At 38.1% G+C, this 23,264-nt stretch overlaps 1 protein-coding gene and 1 pseudogene across 7 annotated transcripts in view; both read right to left on the reverse strand.

Moving 5' to 3' along the window:
* RIN2 (Ras and Rab interactor 2) overlaps positions 1-23,264 on the reverse strand; it is a 230,083-nt gene that overhangs the window by 82,398 nt on the left and 124,421 nt on the right. The window lies entirely within an intron of this gene.
* Positions 31-22,772, reverse strand: LOC141501568 (cathepsin Z pseudogene; annotated as a pseudogene).

A 23,264-nucleotide genomic window follows, 5' to 3' on the forward strand; every position in this document is an offset into this window, starting at 1 on the left:
GTGTATATATATATATATATATATCTGATACATAAGCATTATGCTTTTCCTCTCAAAAACCCTGAAAGGCAGGTTCTTCCTTTCTTTACAGAAAAGGAAATTGAAGTTAAGAAGGGTTAAATAACTTGCCCAAGGTCAAACAGCTAGTAAGTGACTGAGACTGGTTTTTAACTTAGATCTCCCTGACTGCAGGTTCAGACTCTCTCTAATGAGCTACTTGGTTCCAAACAACCAATTCAGGCTTATCATATCTACCCATTCATTCACAGAACTAGGAGTCATGAGATTCTTGACCTAGTCTGGGTTCTTTCACTAATGAGATATATGCTTTGGACAGTGCTCTTGATCTCATCACTAAATACTCTCTAGGAAGGGAAATAAGCAATTATATGTGACCCCCTTCAAGGTCTTGGGCATGATGCTAAGTGATTTACAATTATTATATCATTTGATCCTCATAGCAACCTTGGGAAATAGGTGCTGTTCTGATCCTCATTTTATAGTTGACCAAACAGGCAAACAGCAATTAAATGATGACACAGCTAGAAAAACTCTGTTGGTAGATTTGAACTCAGGTCTTCCTTCAGACCTGGTGCTTTATTCACTGTGCCAGCTAGTTCTAAGTCTCCACCTCCTTCTCTAGGGTGTCTGACTTTGGGCATCAGGGACCCAGACTCTCCTTTCAAAAGAAGAGGAAAATTCCATTCATTTTTCTTAGAAGAATGATCATAAAATGTATCACAGATTTTTAAGAGTTAAAGGTTCCAGCTGAAGATCATGTAATCCAATGCTAGATTCATCCAACATCCAGCTATTTCATAGCAGGGCTGAAATTTGCACCTCTCTGTCTTGAGAGAAAAATATTGATCACACATTTTCCAGTGATATTTAAATTAGAAAATGTTGTCATGAAGATATACAGCATATACCTTGAACTGAACAGAGGAGTGTCACCATTAAAGTGGGGTATAAGAAAATACATTCCAATAAGGATTCTCTTTAATAAAATATTTTTGAATGCTAATTGGATAAAAGATGGGATTGCAAGTGGGCATCCTATGCCTGTGATTTCTGACCTCTATTGGCTACTCAGTACTTTGATGGGTAAAAATGGCTTAATGAGACCGAGTGTCCAGAATCACCGAACGACAGAAATTGACAGATAGTGCAGCAACTTGGCTCTGTGGATAGAGCACTGGGTCTGGAGTTAGGAATACTGGAGTTCAAGTCCAACCTCAGACTGTCTTGTGTGACTTTGGGAAAGTCACTTAATTGCTGTTTGCTCCACTTTCTTCAACTGTAGACTGGCACCTATCTTCTAGAGTTGTAAGTTAAGCACATAGTTGTTGTTCAGTCGTTTTTAGTCAAGTCCTACTCTTTGTGACCCCATTTGGGGTTTTCTTGGCTAAGTGTTAGAGTGGTTTGTCATTTCCTTCTCCTGCTCACTTTACAGATGAGGAAACTGATAGAGTTAAGGGACTTGCCCAGGGTCAGTAAAGTATCTGAGGTTGGATTTGAACTCAAGATCAGTCTTCCTTACTCCAGGGTCAGCAATCTATCTATTGCATTATCTAGCTGCTCCAAGTACATGGTAGACACTATATAATGCTAGCTATTATTACTGATGTTATTGTTAAATTTTTTTTGTTATTGTTAAATGTTGGAAAAAATCTCAGTTGCCATCTAGTCCCACCTATACACAAAACAAATCCCCACTATAGTATTCAAAAAGTGACCATCCACTGAAGAACTCATTTAACTTTTTTTTTATTCCTTCCATTGGTAAAGTTTGCTACTCCTTCACAAGTTTGCATCCTGTGTGAATATATCCAGGTCTTTCTATAAGTCTCCTATGGAAAATCTACTCAGTAGCAGAGGCTTTCTGGAGGGAACTTTTAACTTCTCAGGGACATGAACGTGTCACTTAAGTCTGCCTATCTTTGTTGCATTCTCCCTATATAACCAATCCTTTTCAGGTCATGTGTATTCTCTATAATCTCTTCTAGCCATCAATCCTAGATGCCCCTTTCCTCTTCCCCTTTCATCTGATAATGATAAAGAAGAAGGATCTGATAGATTATCATATCATAGGTAGGCAGATTATAAAAAAAAAACCAATTCTATATGTAAAGCTGGAAGTGCTCATGTGGTCTCTCTTCTAACTTGTCAGTGCAAATCACAAAAGGAGATAAAGCTTCAGAAAGGCAGCTCCAAATATCACAGTGTCTCCAAAGGCTTATAGCTTTGGCCAACTCTGACATTATATGACAGTGATTCTGTTAATTTAGGGGTTTCTTCTTTGACATCATGTTAGCATCTTTTAGAAGCATGGCATTTCCAATAATACAGTAAAATGCACACATATTTCCTGCCAGTAACCAATGCCTGATTCATCCTGATAATTTTAAAACTCTAATTTTGCAATTTTTCACTATTGGGAAACCTTGGTCATATCTGAGTCTCTTTTGACAAACTGGAAATACATTTACTTAAAGCAAGGATTCTTAATTTAGGGGCACATTAACTTTTTTTTAAGTCAACAAGCATTTATTAAGTGCCTACTATGTGTCAGTCACTGTATAAACTCTGGGATACAAAAAAGGCAAAAGACACAGTCCTTGCCCTCAAGGAGTTTACAATCCAAATGAGGAGACACATGTAAACATCTATGTACATGCAAGATGGCTGCAGGATAGATTGAAGATAGTCTGTGAGGGAAAAAAAAACTGAAAGAAGGCATAATTTTAGCTGAGTCCTAAGGAAACTACAGAAGCCATGAGGCAGATGTGAAGAGAAAGAAGTATTCTAGGCATAGAAGGAAAGGCATAGGTGACAGTCAGTCAAGTCAATGTTTCTGAAGTCTCTACTATGTACCAGGCTCTGATACAAAAAGAGGCAAAAGATAATCCGTTCACTAAAAAAAAGAGCTCAGTCTAATAAGGAAGACAATAAGCAAAAAAAAAACCCAAACAAAAACAACTAAAACTACAGCAAACTCACAATCAGAATAAATAGGGAATAATTAAACAAGAGAAATGAAGAAGAAAGTTTCCTAGAGAAGATGGGATTTTAATTGGGACTTAAAGGAGGCCAGGGAAGTCAGGAGGTAGAGATGAGGTGAGAGAACATTCCAGGCATGGAAAGACTATCAGATAAAATGTTGAGAACCAAGAGATAGAGTGACTTGTCCTTGGAACAGCCAGGCATATAAGGTGTTGGAACTGGAAAGGTGGAAAGGAATCAGGTTATGAAAGCTTTAAAAGCAAAAAGAAGATTTTATATTTGATACTGGAGATAATGCAAAGTCACTGCAGTGACTCCACTGCATGTGGAGAGGTGATATAATATAAACCTGCAATCTAGACCAACAATTTGACACCTGAGTAGATGATGGACTGGAGATGTATTGGGGAGAGATTCAAGGCAGTGAGAAGAATCAGCAGACTATTGTAAGTGTCCAGATAGGAGGCATCAAGGGTTTTCACCAAGAGATGGCAGTATCAAGGGAAATGGGAAAAGATGTTTCAAAGGTAGAATCAATGACCTGGCAACAGATCAGATATGGAGTATGAGAATGAGGAGCTGAGGATGACACCGGGGCCTAGGATGTAATAATGGTGGTGTCCTCAAGAGTCATAGGGAAGTTAGGAAAAGAGAAGGGTTGGGGACATTTTGGAAATGTTTAGTTTAAGACATCTATGAGACATTGAGTTTGAGATGCCCAAATAGCAGTTGGAGATGAAAGATGAAAGAAGGTGTCAGGAAAGAAGTTAGAGCTGGTTAAATAGATAACTGTATTTCAATATGTTTGGTTTCCTTTACAATCCTATGTATTTTAAGTATTTAGAAATATTATTTTGAGAAGACTTCATCAGACTTCCAAAAAATGACACAAAATAGGTTAGGATATTTTGTCTGTGGGTAAAGTTACTGCCTAAAAGGGTTATACCTTTTCCAAGTGTGAACTTCAATTTAAAAGTGGGAAATGAAGGCACAGCTTTTCCACTGTCCAGGAAGAAGAAAGACTGTGTTGAGCTATAGTGAGCCTGGATTAGGGTTGCCTTGTTCCCTGCCATTATGAAGATATGATACTGGAATACCTAATTAGTTAATCAACCAATAAGCATTTATTAAATATCTATTATGTGCTAGACATTGTGCTAATTTCTGGGGCATACAAAAAGAGGCAAAAGATAGACCCTGCTGTCATGGAGTTTACAGTCTAATGGGGAAGACAACATGTAAACATGGGAGTTGAAGCAAGCTATTTTCAGTATAAATAGCAAGTAATTAGTAGAAGGAAGACTAGAATTAAGAATTTTTAGAATCAATTCTAGAAAATGAAGGAGAAAGTTCTAGGTATGAGGGACAACCAAAGAAAATGCCCAGAGCTGAGATGGAGTGTTTATTCATGGAAAAGTTAAGAAATCAGTGACACTGGATAGAAGAGTATGGGGCTGGAATAAAGTGTAATAAGACTTGAAAGGTAGAAGGGGGCTAAGTTATGAAAGGCTTTGAAGGCCAAACAAAGTAGGAAACAGGTCAGGGTGACTATGAAGAAGTCACCCAGCCAAACATCAATTTGTGGTGAAGCATAAGGGGAAAAAGTCCAAGCACAGTAGTAGAGCACAACTTACCTTGTATTTTATGTGTGTGTGTGTGTGTGTGTGTGTGTGTGTGTGTTTGTGTGTGAGATTCTTACTCTCTTCTAAATTATAAGTCATTGAGGTCTGCTTCCTTCTCAGAGAACTTAAGATATTCTTGTGTTCAATAAAGACTAGTTGAAGGGTGGCTAGGTGGCATAGTAGATAAAGCACCCTTGGAGTCAGGAATACCTGGGTTCAAATCCGGTCTCAGATACTTAATAATTACCTAGCTGTGTGGCCTTGGGCAAGCCACTTAACCCCATTTGCCTTGCAAAAACCTAAGGGAAAAAAAAAGACTAGTTGAACTAAACTCAAATATGTAACCCTGGTTTTCATAAGTCACCTTCTACTCCTTTAACTTCTTCAACAATTTGTTCAGTTGTGGTTTATTTTCCCCAGTCATATTTGACTCTTTGTGACCTCATTTGTTTTTTGTTTTTTTTGGGAAGGCAAAGATTCTGAAGTGGTTTGCCATTTCCTTTTCCAATTCATTTTACAGATGAGGAACTGAGGCAAACAGGGTTAAGTGACTTGCTTAGGGTCATATAACCAGTAAATGTCAGAGGCCAGATTTGAACTCTCGAAAGTGACTCTTCCCAACTCTAGACTTGGCTGCCTATTCACTGTGCCACCTAGATACTGAATCACCATCATTGTAACTTTCTGGACCAAAGCATCTCCCCATAAACACCACTCTGCTATCTATTGCACTAGAATGTAAGTTCTTTGAGGGCAGGGGGCTATTTTTGCTTAAGGGCTCTTATCTTTATCTCTTGTATTTTAACACAGTCTTGTCACACAAAAGGTACTTAAAAATGATAACTCATTCATTATATTTCCCCATCTTAAAATCTTAAAGATAATCCTAATTAATTATTAATTTTGAAACATTATATGAATGAACCTCTTTTGCTTTTTTTCTTTGTTTCTTTTATCCTAAAAGAGAAATGAGGCAGGTAGTTAAGCTTATTGCCTCAAAAAATAAACAAGTTCCAGTTAATGAGGGATTCAGACTATTTGGGTTCCAGTTAATTCAAGTTATGCTGTATCACAAAAGAATGACTTACAGACCACCAGGATAGTCCTTCAGGATGACCAGTGGGGCACAACACCACAATGTGAGCTGCTGAGCTGTAGCACTGGCACACTTCATGGTCTTTTGTGAGGATCAACTTTCCTTGACGCCCACCCTCCCTTTCCCCATCGGCATCAGTTCTTCCTGGAGCCTTGAATCTTTTCTGATTTCTTGGCTTTTCCTTCCTGTTTTGACAAACTGCGTGCAAGGACTTTCAAAGAGTTCCCTGTTTAAGGTCTGACCAGAAGCCAAGACTAATGGTTTAACGGGAAGTTTCTGTTGATCAGGGCCTGGGGTAATTGCCCTAGTTTTTATATCCCTGGACAGACTCTGACTACATTATAGTTCACAGGTGGAAGGAGAGCAGTTGAAGAGCTGCCTTCACTGCCTTCAATCAATAAACATTTTATCAAGTGCTGACCATTTGCCAAACACTACAAAGAGTATATAATATATATAGTTAAGCATGAAGATATATTCAGAAATGCTAGCTGCAGTTCCCAATTTAGTGGTTTATTATTTCACAGAAAAATGAGTTTTTACATTCAGGGCAAGAAGGACACCTGATATGCAAAGGTAATCCATTTGACTTTTGCATAGATCTAATTGTTAGGAAGTTTGTTTACATCAAGCCTAAATACTTCCTTGCAACTTCCATTGTTGTTGTTTAGTCATTTTCAATTGTGTCCAACTCTTTGTGACCCCTTTTGGGCTTTTCTTGGTGGAGATACAGGAGTGGTTTGCCATTTCCTTCTCCAGCTCATTTTATAGGTGAAGAAACTGAGGCAATCTGGGTTAACTAATCTGTCCAGGGTTATACAAATAGTAAGAGTTGGAGGCTGGATTTGTACTCAGATCCTATTGACTTCAAGGCTGGTGCTCTTAGCTACTGCATCACCTAATTGCTTTCTCTGCCCTCTGAGGGTCATAAAAGAACAGCTGAATTTAAGAATGATTGGACCTGAGTTTGAATAATTACTCTGTGTCCTTGTATAAGTTCCTCAATATCTCTGAGACTGTTCCTCATCTATAATATGAAAAAGTTGGACTGGATGACCACTAAGGAACTATTTATGTATGAATGGATATATGGATGGTATGTATCTGTAAATATATATGTATTTTTATTTATTTGTAGTTTATAATATACATAGTTGTTTGCATGTTGTGTCTCCCATGAGAAAGTTAGTATCTGGAGGATGGGGTCTGGGTTGTTTTGGGGGGTTTTGGGCCTTTCTTTGTATCCTGAGGCTAAGTACAATGTTTGGCTTATAAGAAAGAAGCCTTTAATAAATACTTGTTTACTTAACCATCTTGTTATTGCTGCTGTTTGTCTTGAAGAAAATCATGACTTCAAGGAGGTGATGCCATAATGCGCATGTGAATTGGATTTGAGGTGGTGGGGGGGGGGGTCTGTGCTAGGTCATCAGCCTTACTTTCTCCTCCAGAGCCAGTGGTCAGATATGAATCAGGATGACTGGAGATGGCCCTGGATGTGAGACAATCAGGGTTAAGTGACTTCTCCAAGGTCACACCAGTAAGTGGCAAGTGTCTCAGGCCAAATTTGAACTCAAGTTTTCCTGTCTTCAGGACTGGTACTCTATCCACAGTACTTCCTAGCTGCTTCAAGATAACTATCATGCCCCACCCCAACCTGCCCCTCCAGGCCACACCTCAAGTCCTCTACTTACTATTCAATGAAGTGATTCTGAATCTAAATCACTTCATTTTATTTACAAGATACCAAGAGAAACTTTCTTAGATGCTTCTCTGAAATCTTTTCCTGTGTCACTGATTGATTGACCAATCTAGTAACCCTTTCAGAAGGAAATGAGTTTTTCTGATGTGACTTATTTTTGTTGTTGAGGGCTTGCTAGCACCTAGTAATCACTTCCCTTTCTGAATGCTCACAAGCAACCCTTCAATAAGAGATTCCAGGAATCATCTAGGAATCAAGGTAAAGCTCTGTGGCCTATTGCCTACATATGCTATTTGCTTCCAGTTTTGGAAATTGGGAAATTTGCCATTCTTTAGTCTAAATACCTCTTCAATTCCTCTGTTGACTCTGTTTCTGAATTTCCAGATTTTTACCATTTTGCCTCAACTGTAATCTCACCCAGGAACTCACCACCTTACCAGTGAGGCCTCCTCCCCCTGGAACATCCATCATTCCCTAAGGTAGCCTTCCCACTCTAGAACTATATTCAACTTATCCCATTCCATCCTGTCTCCACCAATAGATTATTCTTTCTTTCAAATTCTCTCTGTCTCTTATTTTCAATCTCTCCCTGCCTGCTGGCTCCTTCCCTACTGTTGCCAAATACACTCATGTCTCTCCCATCATTAAAAAAAAGCCTCATTTAATCTATTCCTCAAGAATTACCCTCCTAGATCTCTTCTTGTCTTATATGGCTAACCTCCTTGAAAAGGCCTTTCATAATAGCTGCCTAGAATTTCTCTTTTCAGACTCTTTTTAGCCCCTTACAACCTGATCTCATCATTCCACTAAAGCTGTTCTCTCCAGTTACTAATGAGTGACCTTTTCTCATTCCTCCTTTCTCCTTGACCTCTCTGCAGTCTTGGACACTGTCGATCACCCTTTCCTCCTTGATATTCTCTTCTTTCTAGGTTTTCAGGATACGATTCCCTTCTTTTTCTCCTCCTACATTCCTTCTCAGTCTTCTCTGCTGGATCCTTGAGATTTCACCCTTGATATTACTTCATTTGGTGATTTCATTAGCTGCCATGGATGTAATGGCCATCTCTATCCTGATGAGTCTATTCTTTCTTTCCTTTCTCTCTCTGAGCCCAGGGTCATACAGCTATAAAGTGTCTGAAGTAGCTCCAGGGCCAGTGCTCTCTATCCATTGGGCTACTGAGACTCCCTATGATTCTCAAATCTATCTATTCTAACAATTTCTCAGTTGACTTCTAATTTCTTATCTCCATTTGTCTTTCAGACATCAAATCGGATGTCCATTGCAGCTAGGTGGCCTAATGGATAGAGCACTGGCCTTTAAGTCAGGAGGACAGAAGTTTGAAAGCAGCCTCTAACATTTACTAGTCGTGTGACCCTGGGCAGGTCACTTAACCCTGATCCGTCTTGAATCCAGGGTCATCTCCAGTCGTCCTGATTCATATCTGGCCACTGGATCCAGAGGATTCTGGAGGAGAAAGTGAAGCTGGTGACTTAGCACAGCACCCCCTCACTCAAATCTAATTCATGTGCTTGTCATGGCATCACCTACTTGATGTCATGGTCTTCTTCAAGAATGAAGGACATTTATTATTATTATTATTATTATAAATTCAATATATCTAAAACTGAACTAATTTCCTACCTCCTATCTTCCCTATAAAAGGTAACACCTAGGTCCTCAGATTTACAACCTAGGTTTCACTGTAGATTCACCGTTACTCTCTCACCTTCCATAATGTCAACAGTTTGCCAAAGACCTGTGGATTTCACCTTTGTAACAGCTCCTAAATATGATCCTGTCTCTACACTGACATTGCCACCACTCTGTGCAGGTCCTCATCTCCTCACACATGAACTATTGCAAAAACCTGCTGCTGGGTCAGCTTCCTCCCTCAAGTCTCTCCACACTCCAATCTAAACCTCTATTCATCCACCAAAGTCCTGATTCATATCTGGCCACTGGATTCAGATAGCTCTGGAGGAGAAAATGAGGGGGCTAGGTAGCGCAGTGGATAGAGCACCAGCCCTGGAGTCAGGAGAACCTGAGTTCAAATCCATCCTCAGACACTTAATAATTGCCTAGCTGGGTGACCCTGGGCAAATCACTCAACCCCATTGCCTTAAATAAAAAAAAATTTTTTTAAAAGTCTTATAAGAGATTATGGATGAGTTCCTCCTGGAATTTCATTTTAGAATAGGGTCCAGGATAGCTAGTCCTTTTGCCCCAACATAGATAACTTTTCATGCCCCCCTCCCCCCTTCAGCATTTCATATCCATTTTGTGTGTGGTCTTCCCCTATTAGAAGATAGTGAGGATAGAATAGGCTATTAGAATATTACTGAAGGTAAAAAGCTATTTTTCATTTTCCTATTTATAATTCCAGAAATTAATAGGGCCTGACACATGGTAAGAATTAATTTATAGTCTAAAAATTTTAAAAGATCAATGAAAGTGATTCAGAATCCCTTATGACAATTCCTTCAAGTGTCTTTGGAAATGATTCATTTCAGTTTAGTGGCTTAAAATCATTCAAGGTAGCTAGATAACCTTTTGAGATATTCTCACTTGGTTTTCAACTCCCTGTTAATGATTTTCTTTTAATGATCATTCTTTTTTTGGGGGGGGGGGGAGAGAGAGAGAGAGAGAGAGAGAGAGAGAGAGAGAGAGAGAGAGAGAGAGAGAAGTTCTGTCATTCCTATTATTGGGCAGCAAGAAATGATGATTTTTTTTAGTCTTTTTTATTTTTGAAAGGTAGTGGAGTTAAGTGACTTGCCCAAGGTCTCACAGATAGGTAATTAATAAGTGTCTGAGGCCAGATTTGAACTTCGGTCCTCCTAACTCCAGGGTCAATACCTATCCACTGCAACACCTAGCTGCCTCCCAGAAATGATGATTTTTTAAGTGATTTAGAGAAACATGGGGAAGTCTTATATGAACTGATGAAGAATGAAGAAATAATCACACAGAGGAAAAATAATATACATTTATATTGCATAATAATTATATTGTATAATAATTATCTTTATAATAATTTAAACAAAAAAGAATATTAAAAGGAAGGTAAAACTGGAGTAATTGTAATGATCAATCTTGATTCAGAAAAACAGATAATGAAACCTACCCAATTCATCTGAACAGAGAATGGGTCATCTATGAGTACAGAACAGTGTATATACCCTCAGAGTCCGTCACTGTAGCAGTTGTTAACTGTTTTTTTTAATTTTAAAATGAAAAGTTCAGTGTTATAAGTAGCACTGAAAATTACAGTGATGCAAAACCTAAAAGTGTTAATAAAATTCATTCTTAAAAAAAATTAATGAAGCAGCTAGCTAACACACTGAATAGACAGAGCAGTAAATCTAGAGTTATTTAGACTTGAGTTTAAATTCTGCTTTAAAAACTTCCTATTTGTGTGGCCCTGGGCAACTCATTTAAGCTGTCTGTCTCAGTTTCCCTTTTTTTATAAAATTGGGATAATAATAGTACTTATCTCTCTGGTTTGTTGAGAGGCTAAAATGAGATAATATTTGTAAAGAGAACATTTGTAATGAGATACTATCTGCATAACTTACAAACCTTAAAGCACTATAAAAATGCTATTATTTATTATTCTAAGTTCTATTATTTCTCTGTTATCCATTATTTGGACTTTCTCTCAGACTGACTTTTCTTTTTTTTTCTTTTTTTTTTTTTAGGTTTTTGCAAGGCAATGGGGTTAAGTGGCTTGCCCAAGGCCACATAGCTAGGTAATTATTAAGTGTTTAAGGCTGGATTTGAACTCAGGTACTCCTGACCCCAGGGTCAGCACTCTATCCACTGTGCCATCTAGCTGCCCCTGGACTTTCTCTCAATACTTCATTACCTCATTCAGTGGGATACTAATCCTTTGATTATCTCCTTATCCTCAATATAGTTGGAAGAAGAACCCTCCCCTTAATTTATTGTTTTTAATCTTTCCTAAACAACCAGAGTGCTTTCAAGCTTTGGCACTCCTGATCCAGTCCTGAGCCAATCTACATTCCTCTTTTGGTATCTGACTTGAATTTCATCTTCAGTACATTTCTTTAAAAAATCTAAATTGATTGATGATTTCCTTAGATATGCACACTGGCCCTTTTGTGCAGCTGCTTAATTTCTTCTTCACTGGAATTAATACTTTTTATGTCTCTAGAATTCTATTCTGGAGAATTTCATTTTTCTCTTGGGTTGCTTTCCTGTGCTACTTTAAGATGACATTTCTATTTTTATTTTGTAGGTGTCAATCTAGCTGAAAAGATCAACATGTTATCAACATTCTTTTCTTTGTAAGTATGGATCTCATCCTTTGCTCCAAATTTAAAGGTAGTTTGTAGTGACATAGATTACTATAAATATGAGTAGAATAGTTTCTTCTCCTTTTTACATTTTAAAAGATAAATTTATCCCCTTAACATTATGGTTATCATTACTGGGTCCCACTGTGCAGAAAAATCATTCTTGTCCCCAAACCATTATAGTTTTTAATGAACTAAAAGCACGATTACAAACTTAACTGCCTCTTAGAGGCAGAATGGTATAACAGATAGAGCACAGGGAAACCAAGAGTCCTCCCTGGATTTATTGGTTATGAGATCCTGGATAAATTTTAAAATTCTCTGAACTTTAGCTTCCTCACCAGCAAAATAGGGATCATGCTACTAGTAGTAGCAACATCACAGAGTTGTTGGGAGGATCAAATTAGTAGGAAATATGGCATATAACCATCAGTTTTATACAAATGGAGTCTAGCAGGGTCTTGGTGACTGAGCAAACTAGCAAACCTACCTCACTCTGTCTAGTTGGTTCCATCCGATCCAGCCTGACACTACAAGTTTCTCCATATTCTCAGTTTTTCACTTCTTTCTCTGAGCAAAGTATTGATAATATAATTGCTTTTGGAGAGAGACTGTCCAATGGATTAACTTGCAATCCCTTTGCCTTCCTATAGCAAAAATTTAGGTGGTGCAGAGGATAGAACACTAGGCTTGAAATCTGGAAGACTCCTAAATTCAAATCTGACCTCAACACTTGCCCAGCGACCCTTGCACAAAAAATATTTGCTGATGTGTGCATTTACAATTATAGTAATAACTATATAGATTATAAAAGACACAAAACCAAATTTTAAAAGGATGAAATAAAGATGAAATAGTGTCTATAGGGAGACTGTGGAGATTATTGAGTAAGGAAGTGGCATGGTCAGAACTGAGCTTTAGGAAAATACTTTGACAGCTAGATTGGAGAGGGGAAAGACTTGAGACTAGGAGAACAAATAGGAGATTATTACAACAGTCAGGTAAAGAGTGATGGATGAGGCTCTGAACCAGAGAGGTGTCTATGTGAATAAAGAGAAAGGGAACAATGTGAGAAATGTTGTGGAGGTACAATCTCACAGATTTGATAACTTATTGAATATGAAGAGCAAAGAAAAGTGAGAAGTCAAAGAGAAGGCCAAGGTTGAGAACTAGCAGGATGATAGTATCCTCAGAAGAGAGGTGAATTTGGGGAAAATATAATGTTATTGCAACCAGACTGTACCTGTTCATTCAGTGCTACTCACATTATCTCACTAAAAAATGAAGATTGTAACTATATCTGTATCTATGTATGAGCAGCTAGGGCTACTACTAGGGCAGTAGTAGATAGAGTATCAATTGTGAAGGAAGATCTGAGTTCAACTCCAGTTTCAGATACTAGCTGTGTGACCCTGGATAAGTCACTTAACTTTGTCTCAGTTTCTTCATCTGTAAAATGAGGAAGGAAATGGCAAATCACTTCAATATCTTTGCCAAGAAAGCCCCCAAAAGAGGTTATTAAAAAGCTAGACATGACAAAAATGACTGAAAAGCAAATGTATATGTGCATGTGGGGGGGCAGCTTACTTAATGGACACTGTCTTAGAGCCTGCCATTCCTGCATGTAGCTGGTATGTATGTGTGTGTAGTGGGGGAAAGCTGGATATGTAGAAATTGGACTGTTCAGCTGTCTATATTATATTAGGTGCTAAGTGCCCTTAGGGGCTGACAAAGCTGGGTGAAGTAACTTGAGCCAGCTGTGAGAGTGGGCGCAGTGGGGGATGATGAAGGGGATAGTCTAGCTATGTTTGGAGAAGTCACTATTGCTGCTGGAGGAAGGGGGAGCTTCTATCCATTTTTCTCACCCTCTTTTTTAAATGATCACCTGCTCTTTGGGGTCAAACCACAGATCATAAGGAGACCACCATCTCTATTTTAGTGACAGCTGCAATAACTATGTCTAACATCTGAATTGCTCTCCTCTTTCTTCACTAGCTATTAACATTCTACTGAACTTGTAAGACTCCATTCAAATGATATAACCTCTACTGATTCTTTTCTGATCCCTATGACCTCTTAAAAATTATTTCTCCTTACCTGATCTCATTATATTTTACACTCTTGTGCATTTACCATTTCCAATTTATAGAATTATTATTTTTCTTGGTTACATATGCAATACATCCAACCTGATAAGCGGAAATTATATCTTGGTAATCTTTGTAGCTCAACTGTTAGCACAGTGAATTTCTTATAGTAAGTAATTAAGAACTATTTGTTGAATGGATGAATGAAGAAATGACCTTGAGATGGAAGTCTATTTTAGAGCTCTTCAGGAATGCTGAGTCTATCACTCAAATTTCTAAATTAATCACTGGAGAATCAGGAGCAAGTTTATGAACTCTTTGGGCAAAAAAGAGTAAACCATAATGTTATACTTAAAACCAGGTTATTAGACCTTTAAAAGGGTGATAAAATTCTGGTAATGTTTACTCTTTTGCTTTTACACTAACAGCAGTGTACAATTTTGAAATATAAACACTACTAGTCATTTGTTAATTACCCTTGAACTATAGTTAGGGGAAAGAAGAGTCACAAACTCCAAGTCTCTGAATTTTCCTATAGGAGGAGACTAGCAGTGAGGTCATGGTGACAAGGGGTGGGGTGGGGTGGTAATTGTACTTCCCTCATTTATTCAAGATCTCTGATCAATTGTGCATCATACCTTTGAGGATGTGGATTAGTGTGTCTAATATGTTAACTAACATCAAGAAAAGAACTAAATTTAATGTGGGTGTGCAATAGGAAAAAAAGATAAGAAGACACTGAAAAAACATTGCATCAGACAATCATAATGTCAGCAAAAGATCACAAAGGACTTTAGACAATTTTCAAAGCACTGGGTCATTGTTAACTGATTAATGTTCATAACCTGGTTAGTGAAGTATTATTTCCTGTTTATAGGAGGAGAATTGAAGATGATAATAGAATGACAATCTTGGCATTTCTAGAAACCTTTGCTTTCTTTCCTAACCTGGTGAGAGAGAGAGAGAGAGAGAGAGAGAGAGAGAGAGAGAGAGAGAGAGAGAGAGAGAAAGAGAGAGAGACACACACACACACAGACAGAGACAGAAAGAGAGAAAAACAGAGAGCTACTAAATCTTGGAGTTGGAAGGAATCTCAGACCTTATATGGCCTAACCCTCTCCTCTAACAAATGAGGAAATTATAATTCAGAGGACTTTAGCAAAGTAACATGACTTTCTAAGTAGGGGAGAATTAGGAGAGGAACCCAGGCCTCCCAACTTATAAAACAAAGACTCTTCCATTCTAGCCATCCATACACTATCATATAATTTCATGTAATGTAATGTAATATAATATAATATATATAAACAATATCATATAATAACCTAACACAAATTTTTCCCCCTTTGGCTCATGCAGCTGAAGTTTGACTTTATGCTTGGAAAACTTCCCATGTTTCTGTACTAGATAATATATTTAAAATATTTTGTTAATCTTAGAGCCCTATATGTCAGCTATTCTTATTGTTGTTCTTATGGTGAGTCAGTTCACTTCAAAGAGGAAAGGGTGGGGTCCAGATTTATAACCCAGAGCTGGACTCTATGGGCAGAGTAATAATAATAATAATAATAACAGCATTCATTTATGGAATGTTTTAGAGAGACAAAGTATCTTCTAGACAATATTTTATTTGATCTCCACAATGACCTTGTGATGTAGGTGGAGTGCATCTTATGCCTCTCTTACTGAGGAGGATGAACTCAGAATATGAGTGACTTGCCTATAGTCATACAACTAGCAAAGTTTCAGTGCTAGAGTTGGGATAGAGAATCACAGAATTTGTGAGGTGTACATAGAGGTCATCTAATTTAATCCTCTACCTATAATCCCTCATAATTCAGGTTTTGTTTGAAAGTTCTAAGGAAGAGCCCCATTCCTCTTTTGGAAAGCTTAGAAAAGATTTTTTTCCTTTCCATCAATCCAAAAATCTGTATATTAATAATTTTTACCTCTGGTACCAACTAGAACAAATCTAATCTCTCTCTGACAGGGCAACCCCTCATATACTTAAAACAGTTGTCTTCTCCCTCAAGTCTTCTCTTTTCTAATTTTAATATTCCCTGTTATTTCAACTGAAGGAAAAAATAAATGAAAGAAATAATTGATTAAGTTCCTATGATGCATCAAACATTGTGTCTTATCGTGCATTGAGGATATAGGGTACAAATACAAAAAACAACACAAAAAAATAGAGGCTAGAAATACAAAAAAGTCTCTTCCGATTAGGAGCTCCCATTATGATTAGAGGAGAAAATACAAAAAAGAGAGATCAGCTGTAGGGAGGGAATGGAAAGGCCTTGTAGTCCCAGGGCAATGTTGCAGCATATTGAAAAATAAAGGGATGAGTAGTTCAAATAGCAGCTCTTGAGGCTCTTGGAGGATTTCATAGTGACAGGGTAGATGGTAAGGCTTAGTAAGATTCCATCTCACAGAAAGACTGGAGTTTCTGACTCTCAGTTTATCTAATTAGATGTATTATTCTTGATTCTTAGCAGCCTTAAGGCAGGAGAAAAGTGAAGACAATGGGGTTTAGGTATCTCTGCCTGCAGTTCTTCCTATCACCTACCCACCCACCCAAGATGGGGTCTGCATGCTTGATGTTCATGAAGGCAAGGGAGGGAAGGGAGCCTCAACTAGAGATGTTTTCTTCCATGAGGCTAGAGCTCAAGGACTTCTAATATCTTTTCTAAAATGTGAAGGCTAGAATTGAATAATGGTCTAACTGGAGTCTGACCAGAGTAGAATACAGAAAGACTTTTAACTCCCCAGCTATGGATACAACATTTCTCTTAATGCAGCCTTAGATCCCATCAACATTTTGGGTTTCACATTCCATTCTTGATTCATTTAAGATTTGATTCCTCTTGGGGATTAATATAAAGTCTTAGTCTCAGTTCAAGGTTTCTGGGTCCCAAATCCAGTGTTCTTCCCACAATGATGTGATTGATGTCTCCCTCAGAGAGGGGAGGACATTATCTCAGGGGAATTTAATACATTGAAGGGTACTGTTTTCACTCATATCAACATTTTAGAAATCTTTCAATGGTTCCATATTTCCCAAAGCATTAGATTTAAAATTCTCTGTTCAGCAAGCTCTTCACCAATCAGATCCCATTTTTGCCTATATATGTATTCATACATATCTCTTAGCCTTCCTTCTTTCTGTTCTGCTTCATCCACTTGGAAAGTATTCTATTCTCCATTTTCTCTATCTAAATCCTATTCAACCCAAGTTTTGTCTCTTTTAAAGAATTTTGCCTACCCATCCCAGTCATGACTAATCTTTCTCTGTGAGTTCCCTTCTGAGCTTTAGGGGGACAGGAAAGAAATAAACATTTATTAAGCTCCTATGATACACCAGGCACATTAAAATGATCTTTGATAAGAGAGGTGCTACTATTAAGCCTATTTTACAGTTAAGGAAACTGTGGTTAAATGATTGGTCCAGGATCATACAATTAGGATGTCTCTGGGGCCATATTTGAACTCATGTCTTCCTGACTTCAAGCCTGGTGTTCTGTCCACTATGCCATGAGTCTTTAGGACCTATCAGCTTCATTTTCTATATAATGTAGTACAAACTTGTATTCTTTTTTCTTCTATTTATTTATTTCATGTATTAGTTTGATTTCCCCAGCTAGACTTGGGGTATCCTGTATTATATGACTTCTCTATTCCACCTTTTTCTCGATACAATGCTGAGCAAATTTCAGTCACTGACTCAGTTTTTCCACCTGGGGAAGAGTGGGCATGGAGGATATTCCTTCTGCTGGTTGGAGATAGGAAATCCCTAGGGATCTGGCAGAGATGAAGCAGCTTTCCTTCCTTGCTTTTGTACCCTTAATTTAATAGGATTTCTTTGATCTCATCCTTTTTTTCCAAGGTCCAGCTTCAAGCCTTGATTTCCTTCATTCAGTTTCCTACCCCTTTCAGTTTTCAGTAGTGACTTCCTCCTATGACTACCTACAGCACTATTAGTACTAGATTTGTTATTGACTTTTTTTTGCGCATATATATATTTCCTATATTTGACTACAACAAAAAATCTACTAAGTGAAGGAATTATTTCAATCTTAGAACCTAGAAGAGTCCTTCTTGTACACAGTGTTGTTGCACCAAAAAATGTCAGAGGTGGAAGGAACCTCAGTGACTATGGAGATCAACCAGTTAAGACTTAGCTTTCTTTATAAAGCATCTCTCCAGATTGGTCATTTTGTCTTGGCTCAAAAACTTCAATTGAGAGGCAGCTCATTCTGCATTTGGATGGATCTTATTATTAGGAAACTTTTCTGCTCAAGGGAGGTTTTTGGAGGTGACAATGAATTATCTCCACCTAGGTGAGTTTTATTTTGTGATGGTATGACTGTCTAAGGAGAAAACAAAGCTAAATGCTTTATCATTCATGTGACACCCAAACATTACAGAACTGCTACAGTTAGACAGACATTGACACATAAGCAAACAAGGCATAGAAGTATTAAAAGCAGATGGTCTCTCACTTTTTTCTGTACCCTGGGTATTTTTGCAAGCATAGAGAAACAAGAGGAATAGGAGCCATTCCAAAGCCCAGTGCTACCAACACAGGAAGGTCCTGCATAAAATTTACAAGGAAATTATCATCATCATCAATCATTGTTACAACTGATATTTACTGAGTATTTTTAAAGCATGTAAATCACATTGCCTCATGTGATTTGTATATTCCAGCAAAAACTTCCCCCCCTTAAAAGCTTCTTTACAAGTCTTCTAAGCTCTAATCTCTTCCATCTCCAATCCATTTTCTAATGTATAGATTTAGCTAGCCAAGCTACTATTCTGATGGAATAAAACAATTTCAGTGACTTCCTATTGTCCACTATATAAAGTTCACTGCATCGTTTTTAGCATTGAAGATCTACTAAATCCATGTACCACACTACAGATTTATCTCATATTACTTCTATCTATACATTCAAGTTATTTCCTATACACCAAATTATTTTCTAATCATCATGGCAGTCCTATACATCCAGAGTTCTGAAAACATAGTCACTGCTGGATAGATTTAGAGCAATAGCAAAAAGAAACATTAAATTTATCACAATCCCATTCAATGGAATAAGCATTTATTAAGCACTTACTGTATGCAGAGCACTATACGAAAGACTGGGGAGATACAAAGTTTAACCTGTCCAGGGAAATAAAAAGTTTAAGAAAGATTTGGTCCCTATCCTTCTCTAGGACAATACAGTCTAGAAAGGGATATAAATATAGAGCTCATTTAGGTACATGGTTTTTATGAAAACAGACAGAGGAGAAGGAAATTGAGAACATTAGGGTTAGAATATAAACTACTGGAGGCCACAGACAGTTTTACTTTGACTTTGTATCTGTGGTGCCTAGCATTTAGCCATGAACAGAATTTAATAATTGATTGTTGATTGAACCTCCTCTTGAGGCAATGGCAGGACAGTTGAGTTCTCCTCTAGATTCTGTCACTAAAAAGATGTGTGACCTTGGACAAATTACTTAATCTCTCTTAGCCTCAGTTGGTTGTTGTTGAGTCATTTCACTTGTATCTGACTCTTCATGACCCCTTTTGGGGGTTTTTCTTGGCAAAGACACTGGAATGCTTTTGCCATTTCCTTTTCCACTTTATTTTACAGATGACTTGTCTAGGATCACTGAGTTAGTGACTAAAGCTGGATTTGAACTCAGTTTTTACTGACTCCAAGTCTGGTGCTTTATCCACGGCATTACCTGGGGACCCAAAGCCTCTGAATATTCACATATAAAATGAGGGAATTTAACTACATGATGACCTTTAAAGTCTCTTCTGGCTGTATGATCCTATGAAAATACAATGAAAAGTTTACTTGGGAGAAAAAAAGCATATCAAAAAATAACTGGAAGAGATAAAACATCTACTGTTTTATATATCTATCTAGCGATTGATCGACAGATATATATACATATAAGATATCTATATCTCTCTTCATATTTTTGAAATAATTCAGAACTTGTAGTTTTATATTTTAAGATATAAAAAAATCAAAATCACTAATTTAATTATGTTTTTGTTACTTAGGAGCCAAACACAGAAAGGCTCATGCAATCTTAGTTTAAAGAATTAGAATCTAGAGCAAGGAAAGAGTCCAAACTGTGATATTATTACCATTAATTAACTTTTCATAAGAGGCAGCATGTTACAGTAGAAAGTAGCCTGGATTTTATAAAAGAAAAAAGTATTCATGAAGGAATACTAGACTAAATCCATTTGTTTCTATTAGTCCTAAATTGTCACAAAAATTTGCTTGGAAATTTTTTTTTTGGGGGGGGGTTGCCCAAGGTCACACAGCTAGGTAATTATTAAGTATCTGAGGTTAGATTTGACTCAGGTCTTCCTGACTCGAGGGTGGGTGCTCTATCCATTGCGCCACCTAGCTACCCACTTGCTTGGAAATTTTCAAGTTTTTCTTTGACTAAGAATTCATTTCATTGTATGCGAAATTAGAAGATTGTGTTAAAAATCTGGCTCTGCAACCAGTTGTGTGACCTAGGGCAGGTCACTTAATTTAATTGGGTGGCAGGTTGATCAGCTGAAAAAATTAAGGTACTAGACTAAATGACATTTATGGTCCTAATCTACGAATATGATGTTCAATTCTAGATATTTCATTTTTCAAAATAATATTAGTAAACCAGAGATCAGCTAAAAGAGGGTGAGTATGAGGAGTGGAGTGTGAAACTACTCCATTTAATGAAATGCCGAGAGAATTAAGTATGAAGGGGAAGACTTATGGAAGTTATAATGACTGTCTTTAAATATATGTATGTGTGTGTATACATATCTATAAGTATGAATATATTTCCTCCATATATATTATCTCATTCGATCAACAACCTTTGAAATGGGTGTTATTCTTACCCCTATTTATAAATGAGGAAACTGACACTGAATAAAGTTAGTTGTTCTGGGTCACACAACTAGAACAGTCGGAGGAAGGATCCAAATTTGGATCTTCCTGACTCTAATTCCAACACTATTTTACTACCTAGTTACCTCTTGTCTTTAAAAATTTTTAGGCATGCCATGTGGAAAAGGGATCAGACATTTCATATAGTTCAAAGGGCAGAACTTGGAGAAATAGGCAGAATTTAAATAGAGGCAGCTTTTGACTCAGGCACCAGAAGAAACTAATAATTTGAGCTTTCCAAAAATAGAGTGGAGTTTCTTATGAAGAAAAATATTTTGGAAGGCAGATGACTAAATGTCAGGAAGAATACCTGCCTACGGTGGAAAGTTATATTAGATGATGTCTACAGTCCCTTCCAACTCTAAATTCCATAGCTGTCTGATCTTTTTGCAACTATGCTCTTTGGAGCATTGCTCAGAGTTTCTACAAAAGAAATACAAAGAAGTGAAAAATAGAACGAATTCCTTTTAATTCATGGTGTCTCTAGGAGTTACTAATAAAGGTTAGTTTTTGATATCTATGAATTTCAATCCCTTCTTTATGTTTGTTCCCTGGTGGTTGGGTGGTTGAGAGATAGCTATACAATGAAATTAATTCTTACTCAAAAAAAAAAACCCAACAACTTGAAGAGTTTCAAACAAGTTTTGGGGGCAATTTAGGGTTGACATAAACAAATTGGCATTCATACAGGGGTACTTCTTCATCCACAAATGACTTTCTGAATTTTTGTAATTTGGATCATATTTTCCTTTCTTTCTTTTTGGCAAGGCAATGGGGTTAGGTGATTTGCCCAAGGCCACACAGCTAGGCAATTATTAAGTATCTGAGACCAGATTTGAATTCAGGTACTCCTGGCTCCAGTGCTGGTGCTCCATCCACTGCATTGGATCAAAATTTTTTTTTACTTTTCTAAAGTAGTTTATTACAACAAATAGTCTTTTATAGATTTTGGTAAGCCATTCCTTTACAAATCAATTTCCTGAGGACCAGACAAAAAAACAGTGATTTGTATACTTCCACTTTGGAAGTATACACTAAGGATTTAAGGATATGATCTAAGGGGTTGCAATGTGAGGTAAGTCATTTAGAAGCTATTATATTTTAATAAAACTTAAACTATGGGATCCCCAAATGAACAAGACTCTTCAACAGCAAGATTGTATTTACTCCCTTGTCCATCTTTAAATGTTCTGGTTACAATCCTCACCCAGCCTTTTTCACCCCAAGGTTCACCCTATGAATTCCAAACAATCCAGTATTCTGTTCCATCTTTACTAACACCCCGCTCAGCCACAGAAATAACATGGTTTATCATTGGTTGAGGATTGTATTCAAAATAGATCCCTCCATGCTTTCTGTTGCCATTATGCCACAACTGATAGGACCATTTGCGTATATTTCTGCCATCATTTTTTCTCTCCCAGAAAGGGTACCATAGTCACCAACTTTCCAGAGGGTATAGTTCTTGATGAAATAGCAATGTTGGAATTCATTGCATGTACCACATTGATTAAACTTATCACATTCCTGGTCTTTGGCCTGGTAATTGTTGCAGGTCTCATCAGGAATGCCATGTTGGTTGGCGTATTCCCAAACAGACAGATCATTTCCCCCTTCACAGGATCCAGCATTGCCACAGTCGATCACATGTTGCACAGACAGGAGTGTTGATGGCCACGCTCCCTTCCTTTTAATGTTGATTCGATCTGCCATGGCGTTGGTGCTGCTGTGGGCCCAGCAGGAGCCGCAGTACTGGGGATGTGCTGGTCCGGGTGATGCTGGCATAGTTGACCCCCTTCACGTCGCACCAGTCCCAGGCCTTGGGCAGCTTGCAGGGAGGCAGGTACTCGTGCGGCCTGGGGTAGGCCCTGCAAACTGGGGCCGGCCCCTCCGCAGGGGCTGGTAGCAGCTCTGGCCCTCCAGGTAGTAGATGCCTGCCAAGCCCTGGCCCCAGAGCAGCGGCAGCAGCAGCAGCAGTGCCCCGGGCGGCGCCATCCCGAGCTTCCTCCGGGCCAGCCCTGCCCGCCCTGCCTGCCCTGCCCACCCTGCCCGCCTTCTCCCGGCCTCACCTCCTTTCCCGGGCCCTGGGCTGGGGAGTACATTGGATCAAATTTTAAAGATTTTGAAGTGGTTTGCTCTTTTTTTTTTTTTTTTTTTTTTTTTTTTAGGTTTTTGCAAGGCAAATGGGTTAAGTGGCTTGCCCAAGGCCTCACAGCTAGGTAATTATTAAGTGTCTGAGACCGGATTTGAACCCAGGTACTCCTGACTCCAGAGCCGTTGCTTTATCCACTACACCACCTAGCTGCCCCTAGTGGTTTGCTCTTTAAAAGATCCTCTCACCCGCTGCCAAATTATCTGCTTTGTTATCTACATTGTCATTTATTGGCAGGTAGGCCCCATTCTTTATCAGATGAGATATACTTTCAAGATTTAGTTGTGTATGAGTTGTTTTGTGGTCACACCTGACTCTTTGTGATCCCTTTTTGG

The sequence above is a fragment of the Macrotis lagotis genome, chromosome 1, assembly GCF_037893015.1.
Source record: "Macrotis lagotis isolate mMagLag1 chromosome 1, bilby.v1.9.chrom.fasta, whole genome shotgun sequence".
NCBI classification, from domain to species: Eukaryota; Metazoa; Chordata; class Mammalia; order Peramelemorphia; family Peramelidae; genus Macrotis; species Macrotis lagotis.